The sequence below is a fragment of the Phalangium opilio genome, unplaced genomic scaffold (genome assembly GCF_054372755.1).
Source record: "Phalangium opilio isolate 3A_F unplaced genomic scaffold, DU_Popi_V2 ptg000105l_1, whole genome shotgun sequence".
Classification (NCBI taxonomy): domain Eukaryota; kingdom Metazoa; phylum Arthropoda; class Arachnida; order Opiliones; family Phalangiidae; genus Phalangium; species Phalangium opilio.
The window spans coordinates 4,116,143-4,130,989 of NW_028324207.1; the positions used below are offsets into that span (position 1 = coordinate 4,116,143).

General features: G+C 45.8%; 83 non-coding genes across 83 annotated transcripts; all 83 read right to left on the reverse strand.

Annotated features, from left to right (window-relative positions):
* Positions 1 to 75: 75 nt before the first annotated feature.
* Positions 76 to 157, reverse strand: TRNAS-AGA (transfer RNA serine (anticodon AGA)). Its single transcript has one exon. It is a non-coding gene; the product is annotated as a tRNA-Ser (tRNA).
* A 73-nt stretch (positions 158 to 230) lies between these two features.
* On the reverse strand, positions 231 to 312 carry TRNAS-UGA (transfer RNA serine (anticodon UGA)). Its single transcript has one exon. It is a non-coding gene; the product is annotated as a tRNA-Ser (tRNA).
* A 229-nt stretch (positions 313 to 541) lies between these two features.
* TRNAS-AGA (transfer RNA serine (anticodon AGA)) lies at positions 542 to 623 on the reverse strand. Its single transcript has one exon. It is a non-coding gene; the product is annotated as a tRNA-Ser (tRNA).
* Positions 624 to 697: 74 nt separating this feature from the next.
* Positions 698 to 779, reverse strand: TRNAS-AGA (transfer RNA serine (anticodon AGA)). Its single transcript has one exon. It is a non-coding gene; the product is annotated as a tRNA-Ser (tRNA).
* Positions 780 to 852: 73 nt separating this feature from the next.
* Positions 853 to 934, reverse strand: TRNAS-AGA (transfer RNA serine (anticodon AGA)). The gene has a single exon. It is a non-coding gene; the product is annotated as a tRNA-Ser (tRNA).
* A 74-nt stretch (positions 935 to 1,008) lies between these two features.
* On the reverse strand, positions 1,009 to 1,090 carry TRNAS-AGA (transfer RNA serine (anticodon AGA)). The gene has a single exon. It is a non-coding gene; the product is annotated as a tRNA-Ser (tRNA).
* A 73-nt stretch (positions 1,091 to 1,163) lies between these two features.
* On the reverse strand, positions 1,164 to 1,245 carry TRNAS-CGA (transfer RNA serine (anticodon CGA)). The gene has a single exon. It is a non-coding gene; the product is annotated as a tRNA-Ser (tRNA).
* A 75-nt stretch (positions 1,246 to 1,320) lies between these two features.
* Positions 1,321 to 1,402, reverse strand: TRNAS-AGA (transfer RNA serine (anticodon AGA)). Its single transcript has one exon. It is a non-coding gene; the product is annotated as a tRNA-Ser (tRNA).
* Positions 1,403 to 1,475: 73 nt separating this feature from the next.
* On the reverse strand, positions 1,476 to 1,557 carry TRNAS-CGA (transfer RNA serine (anticodon CGA)). Its single transcript has one exon. It is a non-coding gene; the product is annotated as a tRNA-Ser (tRNA).
* Positions 1,558 to 1,632: 75 nt separating this feature from the next.
* Positions 1,633 to 1,714, reverse strand: TRNAS-AGA (transfer RNA serine (anticodon AGA)). The gene has a single exon. It is a non-coding gene; the product is annotated as a tRNA-Ser (tRNA).
* Positions 1,715 to 1,788: 74 nt separating this feature from the next.
* Positions 1,789 to 1,870, reverse strand: TRNAS-UGA (transfer RNA serine (anticodon UGA)). Its single transcript has one exon. It is a non-coding gene; the product is annotated as a tRNA-Ser (tRNA).
* Positions 1,871 to 2,099: 229 nt separating this feature from the next.
* Positions 2,100 to 2,181, reverse strand: TRNAS-CGA (transfer RNA serine (anticodon CGA)). The gene has a single exon. It is a non-coding gene; the product is annotated as a tRNA-Ser (tRNA).
* Positions 2,182 to 2,256: 75 nt separating this feature from the next.
* On the reverse strand, positions 2,257 to 2,338 carry TRNAS-AGA (transfer RNA serine (anticodon AGA)). The gene has a single exon. It is a non-coding gene; the product is annotated as a tRNA-Ser (tRNA).
* A 73-nt stretch (positions 2,339 to 2,411) lies between these two features.
* TRNAS-CGA (transfer RNA serine (anticodon CGA)) lies at positions 2,412 to 2,493 on the reverse strand. The gene has a single exon. It is a non-coding gene; the product is annotated as a tRNA-Ser (tRNA).
* Positions 2,494 to 2,568: 75 nt separating this feature from the next.
* Positions 2,569 to 2,650, reverse strand: TRNAS-AGA (transfer RNA serine (anticodon AGA)). The gene has a single exon. It is a non-coding gene; the product is annotated as a tRNA-Ser (tRNA).
* Positions 2,651 to 2,724: 74 nt separating this feature from the next.
* TRNAS-CGA (transfer RNA serine (anticodon CGA)) lies at positions 2,725 to 2,806 on the reverse strand. Its single transcript has one exon. It is a non-coding gene; the product is annotated as a tRNA-Ser (tRNA).
* A 75-nt stretch (positions 2,807 to 2,881) lies between these two features.
* On the reverse strand, positions 2,882 to 2,963 carry TRNAS-AGA (transfer RNA serine (anticodon AGA)). The gene has a single exon. It is a non-coding gene; the product is annotated as a tRNA-Ser (tRNA).
* Positions 2,964 to 3,194: 231 nt separating this feature from the next.
* Positions 3,195 to 3,276, reverse strand: TRNAS-AGA (transfer RNA serine (anticodon AGA)). Its single transcript has one exon. It is a non-coding gene; the product is annotated as a tRNA-Ser (tRNA).
* A 73-nt stretch (positions 3,277 to 3,349) lies between these two features.
* On the reverse strand, positions 3,350 to 3,431 carry TRNAS-AGA (transfer RNA serine (anticodon AGA)). Its single transcript has one exon. It is a non-coding gene; the product is annotated as a tRNA-Ser (tRNA).
* A 74-nt stretch (positions 3,432 to 3,505) lies between these two features.
* TRNAS-AGA (transfer RNA serine (anticodon AGA)) lies at positions 3,506 to 3,587 on the reverse strand. The gene has a single exon. It is a non-coding gene; the product is annotated as a tRNA-Ser (tRNA).
* Positions 3,588 to 3,660: 73 nt separating this feature from the next.
* On the reverse strand, positions 3,661 to 3,742 carry TRNAS-CGA (transfer RNA serine (anticodon CGA)). Its single transcript has one exon. It is a non-coding gene; the product is annotated as a tRNA-Ser (tRNA).
* Positions 3,743 to 3,817: 75 nt separating this feature from the next.
* On the reverse strand, positions 3,818 to 3,899 carry TRNAS-AGA (transfer RNA serine (anticodon AGA)). The gene has a single exon. It is a non-coding gene; the product is annotated as a tRNA-Ser (tRNA).
* Positions 3,900 to 3,973: 74 nt separating this feature from the next.
* Positions 3,974 to 4,055, reverse strand: TRNAS-UGA (transfer RNA serine (anticodon UGA)). Its single transcript has one exon. It is a non-coding gene; the product is annotated as a tRNA-Ser (tRNA).
* Positions 4,056 to 4,284: 229 nt separating this feature from the next.
* TRNAS-AGA (transfer RNA serine (anticodon AGA)) lies at positions 4,285 to 4,366 on the reverse strand. The gene has a single exon. It is a non-coding gene; the product is annotated as a tRNA-Ser (tRNA).
* Positions 4,367 to 4,440: 74 nt separating this feature from the next.
* Positions 4,441 to 4,522, reverse strand: TRNAS-UGA (transfer RNA serine (anticodon UGA)). The gene has a single exon. It is a non-coding gene; the product is annotated as a tRNA-Ser (tRNA).
* A 73-nt stretch (positions 4,523 to 4,595) lies between these two features.
* Positions 4,596 to 4,677, reverse strand: TRNAS-AGA (transfer RNA serine (anticodon AGA)). The gene has a single exon. It is a non-coding gene; the product is annotated as a tRNA-Ser (tRNA).
* Positions 4,678 to 4,751: 74 nt separating this feature from the next.
* TRNAS-AGA (transfer RNA serine (anticodon AGA)) lies at positions 4,752 to 4,833 on the reverse strand. The gene has a single exon. It is a non-coding gene; the product is annotated as a tRNA-Ser (tRNA).
* A 73-nt stretch (positions 4,834 to 4,906) lies between these two features.
* Positions 4,907 to 4,988, reverse strand: TRNAS-CGA (transfer RNA serine (anticodon CGA)). Its single transcript has one exon. It is a non-coding gene; the product is annotated as a tRNA-Ser (tRNA).
* Positions 4,989 to 5,063: 75 nt separating this feature from the next.
* Positions 5,064 to 5,145, reverse strand: TRNAS-AGA (transfer RNA serine (anticodon AGA)). Its single transcript has one exon. It is a non-coding gene; the product is annotated as a tRNA-Ser (tRNA).
* A 74-nt stretch (positions 5,146 to 5,219) lies between these two features.
* TRNAS-CGA (transfer RNA serine (anticodon CGA)) lies at positions 5,220 to 5,301 on the reverse strand. The gene has a single exon. It is a non-coding gene; the product is annotated as a tRNA-Ser (tRNA).
* Positions 5,302 to 5,376: 75 nt separating this feature from the next.
* Positions 5,377 to 5,458, reverse strand: TRNAS-AGA (transfer RNA serine (anticodon AGA)). Its single transcript has one exon. It is a non-coding gene; the product is annotated as a tRNA-Ser (tRNA).
* A 73-nt stretch (positions 5,459 to 5,531) lies between these two features.
* On the reverse strand, positions 5,532 to 5,613 carry TRNAS-CGA (transfer RNA serine (anticodon CGA)). The gene has a single exon. It is a non-coding gene; the product is annotated as a tRNA-Ser (tRNA).
* A 75-nt stretch (positions 5,614 to 5,688) lies between these two features.
* Positions 5,689 to 5,769, reverse strand: TRNAS-AGA (transfer RNA serine (anticodon AGA)). The gene has a single exon. It is a non-coding gene; the product is annotated as a tRNA-Ser (tRNA).
* Positions 5,770 to 5,843: 74 nt separating this feature from the next.
* TRNAS-UGA (transfer RNA serine (anticodon UGA)) lies at positions 5,844 to 5,925 on the reverse strand. The gene has a single exon. It is a non-coding gene; the product is annotated as a tRNA-Ser (tRNA).
* A 230-nt stretch (positions 5,926 to 6,155) lies between these two features.
* TRNAS-CGA (transfer RNA serine (anticodon CGA)) lies at positions 6,156 to 6,237 on the reverse strand. Its single transcript has one exon. It is a non-coding gene; the product is annotated as a tRNA-Ser (tRNA).
* A 74-nt stretch (positions 6,238 to 6,311) lies between these two features.
* Positions 6,312 to 6,393, reverse strand: TRNAS-AGA (transfer RNA serine (anticodon AGA)). The gene has a single exon. It is a non-coding gene; the product is annotated as a tRNA-Ser (tRNA).
* A 72-nt stretch (positions 6,394 to 6,465) lies between these two features.
* Positions 6,466 to 6,547, reverse strand: TRNAS-AGA (transfer RNA serine (anticodon AGA)). Its single transcript has one exon. It is a non-coding gene; the product is annotated as a tRNA-Ser (tRNA).
* Positions 6,548 to 6,619: 72 nt separating this feature from the next.
* TRNAS-UGA (transfer RNA serine (anticodon UGA)) lies at positions 6,620 to 6,701 on the reverse strand. The gene has a single exon. It is a non-coding gene; the product is annotated as a tRNA-Ser (tRNA).
* A 75-nt stretch (positions 6,702 to 6,776) lies between these two features.
* TRNAS-AGA (transfer RNA serine (anticodon AGA)) lies at positions 6,777 to 6,858 on the reverse strand. Its single transcript has one exon. It is a non-coding gene; the product is annotated as a tRNA-Ser (tRNA).
* A 74-nt stretch (positions 6,859 to 6,932) lies between these two features.
* TRNAS-CGA (transfer RNA serine (anticodon CGA)) lies at positions 6,933 to 7,014 on the reverse strand. Its single transcript has one exon. It is a non-coding gene; the product is annotated as a tRNA-Ser (tRNA).
* Positions 7,015 to 7,088: 74 nt separating this feature from the next.
* Positions 7,089 to 7,170, reverse strand: TRNAS-CGA (transfer RNA serine (anticodon CGA)). The gene has a single exon. It is a non-coding gene; the product is annotated as a tRNA-Ser (tRNA).
* A 74-nt stretch (positions 7,171 to 7,244) lies between these two features.
* On the reverse strand, positions 7,245 to 7,326 carry TRNAS-CGA (transfer RNA serine (anticodon CGA)). The gene has a single exon. It is a non-coding gene; the product is annotated as a tRNA-Ser (tRNA).
* A 230-nt stretch (positions 7,327 to 7,556) lies between these two features.
* TRNAS-AGA (transfer RNA serine (anticodon AGA)) lies at positions 7,557 to 7,638 on the reverse strand. Its single transcript has one exon. It is a non-coding gene; the product is annotated as a tRNA-Ser (tRNA).
* A 74-nt stretch (positions 7,639 to 7,712) lies between these two features.
* Positions 7,713 to 7,794, reverse strand: TRNAS-UGA (transfer RNA serine (anticodon UGA)). The gene has a single exon. It is a non-coding gene; the product is annotated as a tRNA-Ser (tRNA).
* A 230-nt stretch (positions 7,795 to 8,024) lies between these two features.
* Positions 8,025 to 8,106, reverse strand: TRNAS-CGA (transfer RNA serine (anticodon CGA)). The gene has a single exon. It is a non-coding gene; the product is annotated as a tRNA-Ser (tRNA).
* Positions 8,107 to 8,181: 75 nt separating this feature from the next.
* Positions 8,182 to 8,263, reverse strand: TRNAS-AGA (transfer RNA serine (anticodon AGA)). The gene has a single exon. It is a non-coding gene; the product is annotated as a tRNA-Ser (tRNA).
* Positions 8,264 to 8,337: 74 nt separating this feature from the next.
* Positions 8,338 to 8,419, reverse strand: TRNAS-UGA (transfer RNA serine (anticodon UGA)). Its single transcript has one exon. It is a non-coding gene; the product is annotated as a tRNA-Ser (tRNA).
* A 75-nt stretch (positions 8,420 to 8,494) lies between these two features.
* On the reverse strand, positions 8,495 to 8,576 carry TRNAS-AGA (transfer RNA serine (anticodon AGA)). Its single transcript has one exon. It is a non-coding gene; the product is annotated as a tRNA-Ser (tRNA).
* A 74-nt stretch (positions 8,577 to 8,650) lies between these two features.
* Positions 8,651 to 8,732, reverse strand: TRNAS-UGA (transfer RNA serine (anticodon UGA)). The gene has a single exon. It is a non-coding gene; the product is annotated as a tRNA-Ser (tRNA).
* A 73-nt stretch (positions 8,733 to 8,805) lies between these two features.
* TRNAS-CGA (transfer RNA serine (anticodon CGA)) lies at positions 8,806 to 8,887 on the reverse strand. The gene has a single exon. It is a non-coding gene; the product is annotated as a tRNA-Ser (tRNA).
* Positions 8,888 to 8,962: 75 nt separating this feature from the next.
* Positions 8,963 to 9,044, reverse strand: TRNAS-CGA (transfer RNA serine (anticodon CGA)). The gene has a single exon. It is a non-coding gene; the product is annotated as a tRNA-Ser (tRNA).
* A 74-nt stretch (positions 9,045 to 9,118) lies between these two features.
* On the reverse strand, positions 9,119 to 9,200 carry TRNAS-CGA (transfer RNA serine (anticodon CGA)). The gene has a single exon. It is a non-coding gene; the product is annotated as a tRNA-Ser (tRNA).
* A 73-nt stretch (positions 9,201 to 9,273) lies between these two features.
* Positions 9,274 to 9,355, reverse strand: TRNAS-CGA (transfer RNA serine (anticodon CGA)). The gene has a single exon. It is a non-coding gene; the product is annotated as a tRNA-Ser (tRNA).
* Positions 9,356 to 9,429: 74 nt separating this feature from the next.
* On the reverse strand, positions 9,430 to 9,511 carry TRNAS-UGA (transfer RNA serine (anticodon UGA)). The gene has a single exon. It is a non-coding gene; the product is annotated as a tRNA-Ser (tRNA).
* Positions 9,512 to 9,741: 230 nt separating this feature from the next.
* Positions 9,742 to 9,823, reverse strand: TRNAS-CGA (transfer RNA serine (anticodon CGA)). The gene has a single exon. It is a non-coding gene; the product is annotated as a tRNA-Ser (tRNA).
* Positions 9,824 to 9,898: 75 nt separating this feature from the next.
* Positions 9,899 to 9,980, reverse strand: TRNAS-AGA (transfer RNA serine (anticodon AGA)). Its single transcript has one exon. It is a non-coding gene; the product is annotated as a tRNA-Ser (tRNA).
* A 74-nt stretch (positions 9,981 to 10,054) lies between these two features.
* On the reverse strand, positions 10,055 to 10,136 carry TRNAS-UGA (transfer RNA serine (anticodon UGA)). Its single transcript has one exon. It is a non-coding gene; the product is annotated as a tRNA-Ser (tRNA).
* Positions 10,137 to 10,211: 75 nt separating this feature from the next.
* TRNAS-AGA (transfer RNA serine (anticodon AGA)) lies at positions 10,212 to 10,293 on the reverse strand. Its single transcript has one exon. It is a non-coding gene; the product is annotated as a tRNA-Ser (tRNA).
* A 74-nt stretch (positions 10,294 to 10,367) lies between these two features.
* TRNAS-UGA (transfer RNA serine (anticodon UGA)) lies at positions 10,368 to 10,449 on the reverse strand. The gene has a single exon. It is a non-coding gene; the product is annotated as a tRNA-Ser (tRNA).
* A 73-nt stretch (positions 10,450 to 10,522) lies between these two features.
* On the reverse strand, positions 10,523 to 10,604 carry TRNAS-CGA (transfer RNA serine (anticodon CGA)). Its single transcript has one exon. It is a non-coding gene; the product is annotated as a tRNA-Ser (tRNA).
* A 75-nt stretch (positions 10,605 to 10,679) lies between these two features.
* Positions 10,680 to 10,761, reverse strand: TRNAS-CGA (transfer RNA serine (anticodon CGA)). The gene has a single exon. It is a non-coding gene; the product is annotated as a tRNA-Ser (tRNA).
* Positions 10,762 to 10,835: 74 nt separating this feature from the next.
* Positions 10,836 to 10,917, reverse strand: TRNAS-CGA (transfer RNA serine (anticodon CGA)). The gene has a single exon. It is a non-coding gene; the product is annotated as a tRNA-Ser (tRNA).
* A 73-nt stretch (positions 10,918 to 10,990) lies between these two features.
* TRNAS-CGA (transfer RNA serine (anticodon CGA)) lies at positions 10,991 to 11,072 on the reverse strand. Its single transcript has one exon. It is a non-coding gene; the product is annotated as a tRNA-Ser (tRNA).
* A 75-nt stretch (positions 11,073 to 11,147) lies between these two features.
* On the reverse strand, positions 11,148 to 11,228 carry TRNAS-UGA (transfer RNA serine (anticodon UGA)). Its single transcript has one exon. It is a non-coding gene; the product is annotated as a tRNA-Ser (tRNA).
* Positions 11,229 to 11,298: 70 nt separating this feature from the next.
* Positions 11,299 to 11,384, reverse strand: TRNAS-AGA (transfer RNA serine (anticodon AGA)). Its single transcript has one exon. It is a non-coding gene; the product is annotated as a tRNA-Ser (tRNA).
* A 231-nt stretch (positions 11,385 to 11,615) lies between these two features.
* TRNAS-AGA (transfer RNA serine (anticodon AGA)) lies at positions 11,616 to 11,697 on the reverse strand. Its single transcript has one exon. It is a non-coding gene; the product is annotated as a tRNA-Ser (tRNA).
* A 74-nt stretch (positions 11,698 to 11,771) lies between these two features.
* Positions 11,772 to 11,853, reverse strand: TRNAS-UGA (transfer RNA serine (anticodon UGA)). Its single transcript has one exon. It is a non-coding gene; the product is annotated as a tRNA-Ser (tRNA).
* A 75-nt stretch (positions 11,854 to 11,928) lies between these two features.
* Positions 11,929 to 12,010, reverse strand: TRNAS-CGA (transfer RNA serine (anticodon CGA)). Its single transcript has one exon. It is a non-coding gene; the product is annotated as a tRNA-Ser (tRNA).
* Positions 12,011 to 12,085: 75 nt separating this feature from the next.
* On the reverse strand, positions 12,086 to 12,167 carry TRNAY-AUA (transfer RNA tyrosine (anticodon AUA)). The gene has a single exon. It is a non-coding gene; the product is annotated as a tRNA-Tyr (tRNA).
* A 74-nt stretch (positions 12,168 to 12,241) lies between these two features.
* TRNAS-UGA (transfer RNA serine (anticodon UGA)) lies at positions 12,242 to 12,323 on the reverse strand. The gene has a single exon. It is a non-coding gene; the product is annotated as a tRNA-Ser (tRNA).
* Positions 12,324 to 12,553: 230 nt separating this feature from the next.
* On the reverse strand, positions 12,554 to 12,635 carry TRNAS-AGA (transfer RNA serine (anticodon AGA)). Its single transcript has one exon. It is a non-coding gene; the product is annotated as a tRNA-Ser (tRNA).
* A 74-nt stretch (positions 12,636 to 12,709) lies between these two features.
* On the reverse strand, positions 12,710 to 12,791 carry TRNAS-UGA (transfer RNA serine (anticodon UGA)). The gene has a single exon. It is a non-coding gene; the product is annotated as a tRNA-Ser (tRNA).
* A 73-nt stretch (positions 12,792 to 12,864) lies between these two features.
* TRNAS-CGA (transfer RNA serine (anticodon CGA)) lies at positions 12,865 to 12,946 on the reverse strand. Its single transcript has one exon. It is a non-coding gene; the product is annotated as a tRNA-Ser (tRNA).
* Positions 12,947 to 13,021: 75 nt separating this feature from the next.
* TRNAS-CGA (transfer RNA serine (anticodon CGA)) lies at positions 13,022 to 13,103 on the reverse strand. The gene has a single exon. It is a non-coding gene; the product is annotated as a tRNA-Ser (tRNA).
* Positions 13,104 to 13,333: 230 nt separating this feature from the next.
* TRNAS-CGA (transfer RNA serine (anticodon CGA)) lies at positions 13,334 to 13,415 on the reverse strand. Its single transcript has one exon. It is a non-coding gene; the product is annotated as a tRNA-Ser (tRNA).
* Positions 13,416 to 13,490: 75 nt separating this feature from the next.
* On the reverse strand, positions 13,491 to 13,572 carry TRNAS-CGA (transfer RNA serine (anticodon CGA)). Its single transcript has one exon. It is a non-coding gene; the product is annotated as a tRNA-Ser (tRNA).
* A 229-nt stretch (positions 13,573 to 13,801) lies between these two features.
* On the reverse strand, positions 13,802 to 13,883 carry TRNAS-CGA (transfer RNA serine (anticodon CGA)). Its single transcript has one exon. It is a non-coding gene; the product is annotated as a tRNA-Ser (tRNA).
* A 75-nt stretch (positions 13,884 to 13,958) lies between these two features.
* TRNAS-AGA (transfer RNA serine (anticodon AGA)) lies at positions 13,959 to 14,040 on the reverse strand. The gene has a single exon. It is a non-coding gene; the product is annotated as a tRNA-Ser (tRNA).
* Positions 14,041 to 14,114: 74 nt separating this feature from the next.
* On the reverse strand, positions 14,115 to 14,196 carry TRNAS-AGA (transfer RNA serine (anticodon AGA)). Its single transcript has one exon. It is a non-coding gene; the product is annotated as a tRNA-Ser (tRNA).
* Positions 14,197 to 14,269: 73 nt separating this feature from the next.
* On the reverse strand, positions 14,270 to 14,351 carry TRNAS-UGA (transfer RNA serine (anticodon UGA)). The gene has a single exon. It is a non-coding gene; the product is annotated as a tRNA-Ser (tRNA).
* A 75-nt stretch (positions 14,352 to 14,426) lies between these two features.
* On the reverse strand, positions 14,427 to 14,508 carry TRNAS-UGA (transfer RNA serine (anticodon UGA)). The gene has a single exon. It is a non-coding gene; the product is annotated as a tRNA-Ser (tRNA).
* Positions 14,509 to 14,581: 73 nt separating this feature from the next.
* Positions 14,582 to 14,663, reverse strand: TRNAS-CGA (transfer RNA serine (anticodon CGA)). Its single transcript has one exon. It is a non-coding gene; the product is annotated as a tRNA-Ser (tRNA).
* A 74-nt stretch (positions 14,664 to 14,737) lies between these two features.
* Positions 14,738 to 14,819, reverse strand: TRNAS-UGA (transfer RNA serine (anticodon UGA)). Its single transcript has one exon. It is a non-coding gene; the product is annotated as a tRNA-Ser (tRNA).
* Between the last annotated feature and the right edge of the window lie 28 nt (positions 14,820 to 14,847).

A 14,847-nucleotide genomic window follows, 5' to 3' on the forward strand; every position in this document is an offset into this window, starting at 1 on the left:
TTCGATTAACCGAGACTACTCAGAAATCTGTGAAACCACCAAAGGTATTATTGAAATAAAAAATCTTTGCTCAATCGCAGTCGGCAGGATTCGAACCTGCGCGGGAATACCCCAACAGATTTCTAGTCTGTCGCCTTGAACACTCGGCCACGACTGCTTCTGTTAACCGAGACCACTCAAAAAGTGTGGAACTACTAAAGCTATTATTGGAATAAGAATGTTTGTTCGAACGCAGTCGGCAGGATTCGAACCAGCGGGGGAATATCCCAACAAATTTCAAGTCTGTCGCCTTAACCACTCGGCCACGACTGCTTCTGTTAACCGAGACCACTAAAAAATTGTGGAACTACTAAAGCTATCATTGGAATAAGTATGTGAGTTCGAACGCAGTCGGCAGGAATCGAACCTGCGAGGGAATATCCCAACTGATTTCGAGTCTGTCGCCTTAAGCACTCGTCCACGACTGCTTCGATTAACCGAGACTACCCAGAAATCTGTGAAACCACCAAAGGTATTATTGAAATAAAAAGCTTTTCTCAATCGCAGTCGGCAGGATTCGAACCTGCGCGGGAATATCCCAACAGATTTCTAGTCTGTCGCCTTAACCACTCGGCCACGACTGCTTCTGTTAAGCGAGTCCACTCAAAAAATTGTGGAACTACTAAAGCTATCATTGGAATAAGTATGTGTGTTCGAACGCAGTCGGCAGGATTCGAACCTGCGCGGGAATATCCCAACAGATTTCTAGTCTGTCGCCTTAACCACTCGGCCACGACTGCTTCTGTTAACCGAGACCACTCAAAAAGTGTGGAACTACTAAAGCTATCATTGGAATAAGTATGATAGTTCAAACGCAGTCGGCAGGATTCGAACCTGCGCGGGAATATCCCAACAGATTTCTAGTCTGTCGCCTTAACCACTCGGCCACGACTGCTTCTGTTAACCGAGACCACTAAAAAATTGTGGAACTACTAAAGGCATTATTGAAATACAAAATCTTTGCTCAATCGCAGTCGGCAGGATTCGAACCTACGCGGGAATATCCCAACAGATTTCTAGTCTGTCGCCTTAACCACTCGGCCACGACTGCTTCTGATATCCGAGACCACTCAAAAATTGTGGAACTACTAAAGCTATCATTGGAAAAAGTATGCTAGCTCGAACGCAGTCGGCAGGATTCGAACCTGCGCGGGAATATCCCTACAGATTTCGAGTCTGTCGCCTTAACCACTCGTCCACGACTGCTTCGATTGACCGAGACTACTCAGAAATCTGTGAAACCACCAAAGGTATTATTGAAATAAAAAATCTTTGCTCAATCGCAGTCGGCAGGATTGGAACCAGCGCGGGAATATCCCAACAGATTTCTAGTCTGTCGCCTTAACCACTCGGCCACGACTGCTTCTGTTAACCGAGACCACTCAAAAAGTGTGGAACTACTAAAGCTATCATTGGAATAAGTATGTTAGTTCGAACGCAGTCGGCAGGATTCGAACCTGCGCTGGAATATCCCAACAGATTTCGAGTCTGTCGCCTTAAGCACTCGTCCACGACTGCTTCGATTAACCGAGACTACTCAGAAATCTGTGAAACCACCAAAGGTATTATTGAAATACAAAATCTTTGCTCAATCGCAGACGGCAGGATTCGAACCTGCGCGGGAATACCCCAACAGATTTCTAGTCTGTCGCCTTGAACACTCGGCCACGACTGCTTCTGTTAACCGAGACCACTCAAAAAAGTGTGGAACTACTAAAGCTATTATTGGAATAAGAATGTTTGTTCGAACGCAGTCGGCAGGATTCGAACCAGCGGGGGAATATCCCAACAAATTTCAAGTCTGTCGCCTTAACCACTCGGCCACGACTGCTTCTGTTAACCGAGACCACTAAAAAATTGTGGAACTACTAAAGCTATCATTGGAATAAGTATGTGAGTTCGAACGCAGTCGGCAGGAATCGAACCTGCGAGGGAATATCCCAACTGATTTCGAGTCTGTCGCCTTAAGCACTCGTCCACGACTGCTTCGATTAACCGACACTACCCAGAAATCTGTGAAACCACCAAAGGTATTATTGAAATGAAAAGCTTTTCTCAATCGCAGTCGGCAGGATTCGAACCTGCGCTGGAATATCCCAACAGATTTCGAGTCTGTCGCCTTAAGCACTCGTCCACGACTGCTTCGATTAACCGAGACTACTCAGAAATCTGTGAAACCACCTAAGGTATTATTGAAATAAAAAATCTTTGCTCAATCGCAGTCGGCAGGATTCGAACCTGCGCGGGAATATCCCAACAGATTTCTAGTCTGTCGCCTTAACCACTCGGCCAAGACTGCTCCTGTTAACCGAGACCACTAAAAAATTGTGGAACTACTAAAGCTATCATTGGAAAAAGTATGTGAGTTCGAACGCAGTCGGCAGGAATCGAACCTGCGAGGGAATATCCCAACAGATTTCGAGTCTGTCGCCTTAAGCACTCGTCCACGACTGCTTCGATTAACCGTGACTACTCAGAAATCTGTGAAACCACCAAAGGTATTATTGAAATAAAAAATCTTTGCTCAATCGCAGTCGGCAGGATTCGAACCAGCGCGGGAATATCCCAATAGATTTCTAGTCTGTCGCCTTAACCACTCGGCCACGACTGCTTCTGTTAAGCGAGTCCACTCAAAAAATTGTGGAACTACTAAACCTATCATTGGAATAAGTATGTGTGTTCGAACGCAGTCGGCAGGATTCGAACCTGCGCGGGAATATCGCTACAAATTTCGAGTCTGTCGCCTTACCCACTCGTCCACGACTGCTTCGATTAACCGAGACTACTCAGAAATCTGTGAAACCACCAAAGGTATTATTGAAATAAAAAATATTTGCTCAATCGCAGTCGGCAGGATTCGAACCTGCGCGGGAATATCCCAACAGATTTCTAGTCTGTCGCCTGAACCACTCGGCCACGACTGCTTCTGTTAAGCGAGTCCACTCAAAAAATTGTGGAACTACTAAACCTATCATTGGAATAAGTATGTGTGTTCGAACGCAGTCGGCAGGATTCGAACCTGCGCGGGAATATCGCTACAAATTTCGAGTCTGTCGCGTTACCCACTCGTCCACGACTGCTTCGATTAACCGAGACTACTCAGAAATCTGTGAAACCACCAAAGGTATTATTGAAATAAAAAATCTTTGCTCAATCGCAGTCGGCAGGATTCGAACCTGCGCGGGAATATCCCAACAGATTTCTAGTCTGTCGCCTTAACCACTCGGCCACGACTGCTTCTGTTAACCGAGACCACTAAAAAATTGTGGAACTACTAAAGCTATCATTGGAATAAGTATGATAGTTCAAACGCAGTCGGCAGGATTCGAACCTGCGCGGGAATATGCCAACAGATTTCTAGTCTGTCGCCTTAACCACTCGGCCACGACTGCTTCTGTTAACCGAGACCACTAAAAAATTGTGGAACTACTAAAGGCATTATTGAAATACAAAATCTTTGCTCAATCGCAGTCGGCAGGATTCGAACCTACGCGGGAATATCCCAACAGATTTCTAGTCTGTCGCCTTAACCACTCGGCCACGACTGCTTCTGATATCCGAGACCACTCAAATATTGTGGAACTACTAAAGCTATCATTGGAAAAAGTATGCTAGCTCGAACGCAGTCGGCAGGATTCGAACCTGCGCGGGAATATCCCTACAGATTTCGAGTCTGTCGCCTTAACCACTCGTCCACGACTGCTTCGATTGACCGAGACTACTCAGAAATCTGTGAAACCACCAAAGGTATTATTGAAATAAAAAATCTTTGCTCAATCGCAGTCGGCAGGATTGGAACCAGCGCGGGAATATCCCAACAGATTTCTAGTCTGTCGCCTTGAACACTCGGCCACGACTGCTTCTGTTAACCGAGACCACTCAAAAAAGTGTGGAACTACTAAAGCTATTATTGGAATAAGAATGTTTGTTCGAACGCAGTCGGCAGGATTCGAACCAGCGGGGGAATATCCCAACAAATTTCAAGTCTGTCGCCTTAACCACTCGGCCACGACTGCTTCTGTTAACCGAGACCACTAAAAAATTGTGGAACTACTAAAGCTATCATTGGAATAAGTATGTGAGTTCGAACGCAGTCGGCAGGAATCGAACCTGCGAGGGAATATCCCAACTGATTTCGAGTCTGTCGCCTTAAGCACTCGTCCACGACTGCTTCGATTAACCGAGACTACCCAGAAATCTGTGAAACCACCAAAGGTATTATTGAAATAAAAAGCTTTTCTCAATCGCAGTCGGCAGGATTCGAACCTGCGCGGGAATATCCCAACAGATTTCTAGTCTGTCGCCTTAACCACTCGGCCACGACTGCTTCTGTTAAGCGAGTCCACTCAAAAAATTGTGGAACTACTAAAGCTATCATTGGAATAAGTATGTGTGTTCGAACGCAGTCGGCAGGATTCGAACCTGCGCGGGAATATCCCAACAGATTTCAAGTCTGTCGCCTTAACCACTCGGCCAAGACTGCTTCTGTTAACCGAGACCACTAAAAAATTGTGGAACTACTAAAGCTATCATTGGAAAAAGTATGTGAGTTCGAACGCAGTCGGCAGGAATCGAACCTGCGCGGGAATATCGCTACAAATTTCTAGTCTGTCGCCTTAACCACTCGGCCACGACTGCTTCTGTTAACCGAGACCACTAAAAAATTGTGGAACTACTAAAGGCATTATTGAAATACAAAATCTTTGCTCAATCGCAGTCGGCAGGATTCGAACCTACGCGGGAATATCCCAACAGATTTCTAGTCTGTCGCCTTAACCACTCGGCCACGACTGCTTCTGATATCCGAGACCACTCAAAAAGTGTGGAACTACTAAAGCTATCATTGGAAAAAGTATGCTAGCTCGAACGCAGTCGGCAGGATTCGAACCTGCGCGGGAATATCCCTACAGATTTCGAGTCTGTCGCCTTAACCACTCGTCCACGACTGCTTCGATTGACCGAGACTACTCAGAAATCTGTGAAACCACCAAAGGTATTATTGAAATAAAAAATCTTTGCTCAATCGCAGTCGGCAGGATTGGAACCAGCGCGGGAATATCCCAACAGATTTCTAGTCTGTCGCCTTGACAACTCGGCCACGACTGCTTCTGTTAACCGATATCACTCAAAAAAGTGTGGAACTACTAAAGCTATTATTGGAATAAGAATGTTTTTTCGAACGCACTCGGCAGGATTCGAACCTGCGCGGGAATATCGCTACAGATTTCGAGTCTGTCGCCTTAACCACTCGTCCACGACTGCTTCGATTGACCGAGACTACTCAGAAATCTGTGAAACCACCAAAGGTATTATTGAAATAAAAAATCTTTGCTCAATCGCAGTCGGCAGGATTCGAACCTGCGCGGGAATATCCCAACAGATTTCTAGTCTGTCGCCTTAACCACTCGGCCACGACTGCTTATGTTAACCGAGACCACTCAAAAAGTGTGGAACTACTAAAGCTATCATTGGAATAAGTATGTTAGTTCGAACGCAGTCGGCAGGATTCGAACCTGCGCTGGAATATCCCAACAGATTTCGAGTCTGTCGCCTTAAGCACTCGTCCACGACTGCTTCGATTAACCGAGACTACTCAGAAATCTGTGAAACCACCAAAGGTATTATTGAAATAAAAAATCTTTGCTCAATCGCAGTCGGCAGGATTCGAACCTGGCGGGAATACCCCAACAGATTTCTAGTCTGTCGCCTTGACAACTCGGCCACGACTGCTTCTGTTAACCGAGACCACTCAAAAAAGTGTGGAACTACTAAAGCTATTATTGGAATAAGAATGTTTGTTCGAACGGAGTCGGCAGGATTCGAACCAGCGGGGGAATATCCCAACAAATTTCAAGTCTGTCGCCTTAACCACTCGGCCACGACTGCTTCTGTTAACCGAGACCACTAAAAAATTGTGGAACTACTAAAGCTATCATTGGAATAAGTATGTGAGTTCGAACGCAGTCGGCAGGAATCGAACCTTCGAGGGAATATCCCAACTGATTTCGAGTCTCTCGCCTTAAGCACTCGTCCACGACTGCTTCGATTAACCGAGACTACCCAGAAATCTGTGAAACCACCAAAGGTATTATTGAAATAAAAAATCTTTTCTCAATCGCAGTCGGCAGGATTCGAACCTGCGCTGGAATATCCCAACAGATTTCGAGTCTGTCGCCTTAAGCACTCGTCCACGACTGCTTCGATTAACCGAGACTACTCAGAAATCAGTGAAACCACCTAAGGTATTATTGAAATAAAAATCTTTGCTCAATCGCAGTCGGCAGGATTCGAACCTGCGCGGGAATATCCCAACAGATTTCTAGTCTGTCGCCTTAACCACTCGGCCACGACTGCTTCTGTTAAGCGAGTCCACTCAAAAAATTGTGGAACTACTAAAGCTATCATTGGAAAGTATGTGTGTTCGAACGCAGTCGGCAGGATTCGAACCTGCGCGGGAATATCCCAACAGATTTCTAGTCTGTCGCCTTAACCACTCGGCCACGACTGCTTCTGTTAAGCGAGTCCACTCAAAAAATTGTGGAACTACTAAAGCTATCATTGGAAAGTATGTGTGTTCGAACGCAGTCGGCAGGATTCGAACCTGCGCGGGAATATCCCAACAGATTTCAAGTCTGTCGCCTTAAGCACTCGTCCACGACTGCTTCGATTAACCGAGACTACTCAGAAATCTGTGAAACCACCAAAGGTATTATTGAAATAAAAAATCTTTGCTCAACCGCAGTCGGCAGGATTCGAACCTGCGCGGGAACATCCCAACAGATTTCTAGTCTGTCGCCTTAACCACTCGCCCACGACTGCTTCTGTTAAGCGAGTCCACTCAAAAAATTGTGGAACTACTAAAGCTATCATTGGAATAAGTATGTGTGTTCGAACGCAGTCGGCAGGATTCGAACCTGCGCGGAAATATCCCAACAGAATTCGAGTCTGTCGCCTTAACCACTCGGCCACGACTGCTGCTGTTAACTGAGACCACTCAAAAATCTGTGAAACTACTAAAGGTATTATTGAAATAAAAATATTTGCTCAATCGCAATCGGCAGGATTCGAACCTGCGCGGGAATATCCGAACAGATTTCGAGTCTGTCGCCTTAACCACTCGGCCACGACTGCTGCTGTTAACTGAGACCACTCAAAAATCTGTGGAACTACTAAAGCTATCATTGGAATTAGCATGTTATTTCGAACGCAGTCGGCTGGATTCGAACGTGCGCGGGAATAGCCCAACAGATTTCGAGTCTGTCGCCTTAACCACTCGGCCACGACTGCTTCTGTTAACGGAGACCACTCAAAAAGTGTGGAACTACTAAAGCTATCATTGGAATAAGTATGTTAGTTCGAACGCACTCGGCAGGATTCGAACCTGCGCGGGAATATCGCTACAGATTTCGAGTCTGTCGCCTTAACCACTTTTCCACGACTGCTTCGATTAACCGAGACTACTCAGAAATCTGTGAAACCACCAAAGGTATTATTGAAATAAAAAATCTTTGCTCAATCGCAGTCGGCAGGATTCGAACCTGCGCGGGAATATCCCAACAGATTTCTAGTCTGTCGCCTTAACCACTCGGCCACGACTGCTTCTGTTAACCAAGACCACTCAAAAAACTGTGGAACTACTAAAGCTATTATTGGAATAAGAATGTTTGTTCGAACGCAGTCGGCAGGATTCGAACCAGCGGGGGAATATCCCAACAAATTTCAAGTCTGTCGCCTTAACCACTCGGCCACGACTGCTTCTGTTAACCGAGACCACTAAAAAATTGTGGAACTACTAAAGCTATCATTTGAATAAGTATGTGAGTTCGAACGCAGTCGGCAGGAATCGAACCTGTGAGGGAATATCCCAACTGATTTCGAGTCTGTCGCCTTAAGCACTCGTCCACGACTGCTTCGATTAACCGAGACTACCCAGAAATCTGTGAAACCACCAAAGGTATTATTGAAATAAAAAATCTTTTCTCAATCGCAGTCGGCAGGATTCGAACCTGCGCTGGAATATCCCAACAGATTTCGAGTCTGTCGCCTTAAGCACTCGTCCACGACTGCTTCGATTAACCGAGACTACTCAGAAATCTGTGAAACCACCAAAGGTATTATTGAAATAGAAAATCTTTGCTCAATCGCAGTCGGCAGGATTCGAACCTGCGCGGGAATATCCCAACAGATTTCTAGTCTGTCGCCTTAACCAATCGGCCACGACTGCTTCTGTTAAGCGAGTCCACTCAAAAAATTTTGGAACTACTAAAGCTATCATTGGAATAAGTATGTTTGTTCGAACGCAGTCGGCAGGATTCGAACCTGCGCGGGAATATCCCAACAGATTTCAAGTCTGTCGCCTTAAGCACTCGTCCACGACTGCTTCGATTAACCGAGACTACTCAGAAATCTGTGAAACCACCAAAGGTATTATTGAAATAAAAAATCTTTGCTCAATCGCAGTCGGCAGGATTCGAACCTGCGCGGGAACATCCCAACAGATTTCTAGTCTGTCGCTTTAACCACTCGGCCACGACTGCTAATGTTAAGCGAGTCCACTCAAAAAATTGTGGAACTACTAAAGCTATCATTGGAATAAGTATGTGTGTTCGAACGCAGTCGGCAGGATTCGAACCTGCGCGGGAGTATCCCAACAGATTTCAAGTCTGTCGCCTTAACCACTCGGCCACGACTGCTTCTGTTAACCGAGACCACTAAAAAATTGTGGAACTACTAAAGCTATCATTGAAATAAGTACGTTAGTTCGAACGCAGTCGGCAGGATTCGAACCTGCGCGGAAATATCCCAACAGATTTCGAGTCTGTCGCCTTAACCACTCGGCCACGACTGCTGCTGTTAACTGAGACCACTCAAAAATCTGTGAAACTACTAAAGGTATTATTGAAATAAAAAATATTTGCTCAATCGCAATCGGCAGGATTCGAACCTGCGCGGGAATATCCGAACAGATTTCGAGTCTGTCGCCTTAACCACTCGGCCACGACTGCTGCTGTTAACTGAGACCACTCAAAAATCGGTGGAACTACTAAAGCTATCATTGGAATTAGCATGTTATTTCGAGTGCAGTCGGATGGATTCGAACGTGCGCGGGAATAGCCCAACAGATTTCGAGTCTGTCGCCTTAACCACTCGGCCACGACTGCTTCTGTTAACGGAGACCACTCAAAAAGTGTGGAACTACTAAAGCTATCATTGGAATAAGTATGTTAGTTCGAACGCACTCGGCAGGATTCGAACCTGCGCGGGAATATCGCTACAGATTTCGAGTCTGTCGCCTTAACCACTCGTCCACGACTGCTTCTGTTGACCAAGACCACTCAAAAAACTGTGGAACTACTAAAGCTATTATTGGAATAAGAATGTTTGTTCGAACGCAGTCGGCAGGATTCGAACCAGCGGGGGAATATCCCAACAAATTTCAAGTCTGTCGCCTTAACCACTCGGCCACGACTGCTTCTGTTAACCGAGACCACTAAAAAATTGTGGAACTACTAAAGCTATCATTGGAATAAGTATGTGAGTTCGAACGCAGTCGGCAGGAATCGAACCTGTGAGGGAATATCCCAACTGATTTCGAGTCTGTCGCCTTAAGCACTCGTCCACGACTGCTTCGATTAACCGAGACTACCCAGAAATCTGTGAAACCACCAAAGGTATTATTGAAATAAAAAATCTTTTCTCAATCGCAGTCGGCAGGATTCGAACCTGCGCTGGAATATCCCAACAGATTTCGAGTCTGTCGCCTTAAGCACTCGTCCACGACTGCTTCGATTAACCGAGACTACTCAGAAATCTGTGAAACCACCAAAGGTATTATTGAAATAGAAAATCTTTGCTCAATCGCAGTCGGCAGGATTCGAACCTGCGCGGGAATATCCCAACAGATTTCTAGTCTGTCGCCTTAACCACTCGGCCACGACTGCTTCTGTTAAGCGAGTCCACTCAAAAAATTTTGGAACTACTAAAGCTATCATTGGAATAAGTATGTTTGTTCGAACGCAGTCGGCAGGATTCGAACCTGCGCGGGAATATCCCAACAGATTTCAAGTCTGTCGCCTTAAGCACTCGTCCACGACTGCTTCGATTAACCGAGACTACTCAGAAATCTGTGAAACCACCAAAGGTATTATTGAAATAAAAAATCTTTGCTCAATCGCAGTCGGCAGGATTCGAACCTGCGCGGGAACATCCCAACAGATTTCTAGTCTGTCGCTTTAACCACTCGGCCACGACTGCTAATGTTAAGCGAGTCCACTCAAAAAATTGTGGAACTACTAAAGCTATCATTGGAATAAGTATGTGTGTTCGAACGCAGTCGGCAGGATTCGAACCTGTGCGGGAGTATCCCAACAGATTTCAAGTCTGTCGCCTTAACCACTCGGCCACGACTGCTTCTGTTAACCGTGACCACTAAAAAATTGTGGAACTACTAAAGCTATCATTGAAATAAGTACGTTAGTTCGAACGCAGTCGGCAGGATTCGAACCTGCGCGGAAATATCCCAACAGATTTCGAGTCTGTCGCCTTAACCACTCGGCCACGACTGCTGCTGTTAACTGAGACCACTCAAAAATCTGTGAAACTTCTAAAGGTATTATTGAAATAAAAAATATTTGCTCAATCGCAATCGGCAGGATTCGAACCTGCGCGGGAATATCCGAACAGATTTCGAGTCTGTCGCCTTAACCACTCGGCCACGACTGCTGCTGTTAACTGAGACCACTCAAAAATCGGTGGAACTACTAAAGCTATCATTGGAATTAGCATGTTATTTCGAGTGCAGTCGGATGGATTCGAACGTGCGCGGGAATAGCCCAACAGATTTCGAGTCTGTCGCCTTAACCACTCGGCCACGACTGCTTCTGTTAACGGAGACCACTCAAAAAGTGTGGAACTACTAAAGCTATCATTGAAATAAGTATGTTAGTTCGAACGCACTCGGCAGGATTCGAACCTGCGCGGGAATATCGCTACAGATTTCGAGTCTGTCGCCTTAACCACTCGTCCACGACTGCTTCGATTAACCGAGACTACTCAGAAATCTGTGAAACCACCAAAGGTATTATTGAAATAAAAAATCTTTGCTCAATCGCAGTCGGCAGGATTCGAACCTGCGCGGGAATATCCCAACAGATTTCAAGTCTGTCGCCTTAACCCTCGGCCACGACTGCCTCTGTGAACCGAGACCACTCAATAAAGTGTGGACTTACTAAAGCTATCATTGGAATAAGTATGGTATTCCGAAACCAGTCGGCAGGAATCGAACCTGCGCGGGAATATCCCAACAGATTTCTAGTCTGTCGCCTTAACCACTCGGCCACGACTGCTTCTGTTAGCCTAGTCCACTCAAAAAATTGTGGAACTACTAAAGCTATCATTGGAATAAGTATGTGAGTTCGAACGCAGTCGGCAGGAATCCAACCTGCGAGGGAATATCCCAACAGATTTCGAGTCTGTCGCCTTAAGCACTCGTCCACGACTGCTTCGATTAACCGAGACTACTCAGAAATCTGTGAAACCACCAAAGGTATTATTGAAATAAAAAATCTTTGCTCAACCGCAGTCGGCAGGATTCGAACCTGCGCGGGAACATCCCAACAGATTTCTAGTCTGTCGCCTTAACCACTCGCCCACGACTGCTTCTGTTAAGCGAGTCCACTCAAAAAATTGTGGAACTACTAAAGCTATCATTGGAATAAGTATGTGTGTTCGAACGCAGTCGGCAGGATTCGAACCTGCGCGGGAGTATCCCAACAGATTTCAAGTCTGTCGCCTTAAGCACTCGTCCACGACTGCTTCGAATAACCGAGACTACCCAGAAATCTCTGAAACCACCAAAGGTATTATTGAAATAAAAAATCTTTTCTCAATCGCAGTCGGCAGGATTCGAACCTGCGCTGGAATATCCCAACAGATTTCGAGTCTGTCGCCTTAAGCACTCGTCCACGACTGCTTCGATTAACCGAGACTACTCAGAAATCTGTGAAACCACCAAAGGTATTATTGAAATAGAAAATCTTTGCTCAATCGCAGTCGGCAGGATTCGAACCTGCGCGGGAATATCCCAACAGAGTTATAGTCTGTCGCCTTAACCACTCGGCCACGACTGCTTCTGTTAAGCGAGTCCACTCAAAAAATTTTGGAACTACTAAAGCTATCATTGGAATAAGTATGTTTGTTCGAACGCAGTCGGCAGGATTCGAACCTGCGCGGGAATATCCCAACAGATTTCAAGTCTGTCGCCTTAACTACTCGGCCACGACTGCTTCTGTTAACCGAGACCACTAAAAAATTGTGGAACTACTAAAGCTATCATTGGAATAAGTATGTGAGTTCGAACGCAGTCGGCAGGAATCCAACCTGCGAGGGAATATCCCAACAGATTTCGAGTCTGTCGCCTTAAGCACTCGTCCACGACTGCTTCGATTAACCGAGACTACTCAGAAATCTGTGAAACCACCAAAGGTATTATTGAAATAAAAAATCTTTGCTCAATCGCAGTCGGCAGGATTCGAACCTGCGCGGGAACATCCCAACAGATTTCTAGTCTGTCGCTTTAACCACTCGGCCACGACTGCTAATGTTAAGCGAGTCCACTCAAAAAATTGTGGAACTACTAAAGCTATCATTGGAATAAGTATGTGTGTTCGAACGCAGTCGGCAGGATTCGAACCTGCGCGGGAGTATCCCAACAGATTTCAAGTCTGTCGCCTTAACCACTCGGCCACGACTGCTTCTGTTAACCGAGACCACTAAAAAATTGTGGAACTACTAAAGCTATCATTGAAATAAGTACGTGAGTTCGAACGCAGTCGGCAGGATTCGAACCTGTGCGGAAATATCCCAACAGATTTCGAGTCTGTCGCCTTAACCACTCGGCCACGACTGCTGCTGATAACTGAGACCACTCAAAAATCTGTGAAACTACTAAAGGTATTATTGAAATAAAAAATATTTGCTCAATCGCAATCGGCAGGATTCGAACCTGCGCGGGAATATCCGAACAGATTTCGAGTCTGTCGCCTTAACCACTCGGCCACGACTGCTGCTGTTAACTGAGACCACTCAAAAATCGGTGGAACTACTAAAGCTATCATTGGAATTAGCATGTTATTTCGAGTGCAGTCGGATGGATTCGAACGTGCGCGGGAATAGCCCAACAGATTTCGAGTCTGTCGCCTTAACCACTCGGCCACGACTGTTTCTGTTAGCCTAGTCCACTCAAAAAATTGTGGAACTACTAAAGCTATCATTGGAATAAGTATGTGAGTTCGAACGCAGTCGGCAGGATTCGAACCTGCGCGTAAATATCCCAACAGATTTCGAGTCTGTCGCCTTAACCACTCGGCCACGACTGCTGCTGTTAACTGAGACCACTCAAAAATCTGTGAAACTACTAAAGGTATTATTGAAATAAAAAATCTTTGCTCAATCGCAATCGGCAGGATTCGAACCTGCGCGGGAATATCCGAACAGATTTCGAGTCTGTCGCCTTAACCACTCGGCCACGACTGCTGCTGTTAACTGAGACCACTCAAAAATCTGTGGAACTACTAAAGCTATCATTGGAATTAGCATGTTATTTCGAACGCAGTCGGCTGGATTAGAACGTGCGCAAGAATAGCCCAACAGATTTTGAGTCTGTCGCCTTAACCACTCGGCCACGACTGCTTCTGTTAACCGAGACCACTCAAAAAGTGTGGAACTACTAAAGCTATCATTGGAATAAGTATGTGAGTTCGAACGCACTCGGCAGGATTCGAACCTGCGCGGGAATATCGCTACAGATTTCGAGTCTGTCGCCTTAACCACTCGTCCACGACTGCTTCGATGAACCAAGACTACTCAGAAATCTGTGAAACCACCAAAGGTATTATTGAAATAAAAAATCTTTCCTCAATCGCAGTCGGCAGGATTCGAACCTGCGCGGGAATATCCCAACAGATTTCTAGTCTGTCGCCTTAACCACTCGGCCACGACTGCTTCTGTTAAGCGAGTCCACTCAAAAAATTTTGGAACTACTAAAGCTATCATTGGAATAAGTATGTTAGTTCGAACGCAGTCGGCAGGATTCGAACCTGCGCGGGAATATCCCAACAGATTTCTAGTCTGTCGCCTTAACCACTCGGCCACGACTGCTTCTGTTAACCGAGACCACTAAAAAATTGTGGAACGGCTAAAGCTATCATTGGAATAAGTATGTGACTTCGAACGCAGTCGGCAGGATTCGAACCTGCGAGGGAATATCCCAACAGATTTCAAGTCTGTCGCCTTAACCACTCGGCCACGACTGCTTCGATTAACCGAGACTACTCAGAAATCTGTGAAACCACGAAAGGTATTATTGAAATAAAAAATATTTGCTCAATCGCAGTCGGCAGGATTCGAACCTGCGCGGGAATATCCCAACAGATTTCACGTCTGTCGCCTTAACCACTCGGCCACGACTGCTTCTGTTAACCGAGACCACTAAAAAATTGTGGAACTACTAAAGCTATCATTGGAATAAGTATGTGAGTTCGAACGCAGTCGGCAGGAATCGAACCTGCGAGGGAATATCCCAACAGATTTCGAGTCTGTCGCCTTAAGAACTCGGCCACGACTGCTTCTGTTAAGCGAGTCCACTCAAAAAATTGTGGAACTACTAAAGCTATCATTGGAATAAGTATGTGTGTTCGAACGCAGTCGGCAGGATTCGAACCTGCGCGGGAGTATCCCAACAGATTTCAAGTCTGTCGCCTTAACCACTCGGCCACGACTGCTTCTGTTAACCGAGACCACTAAAAAATT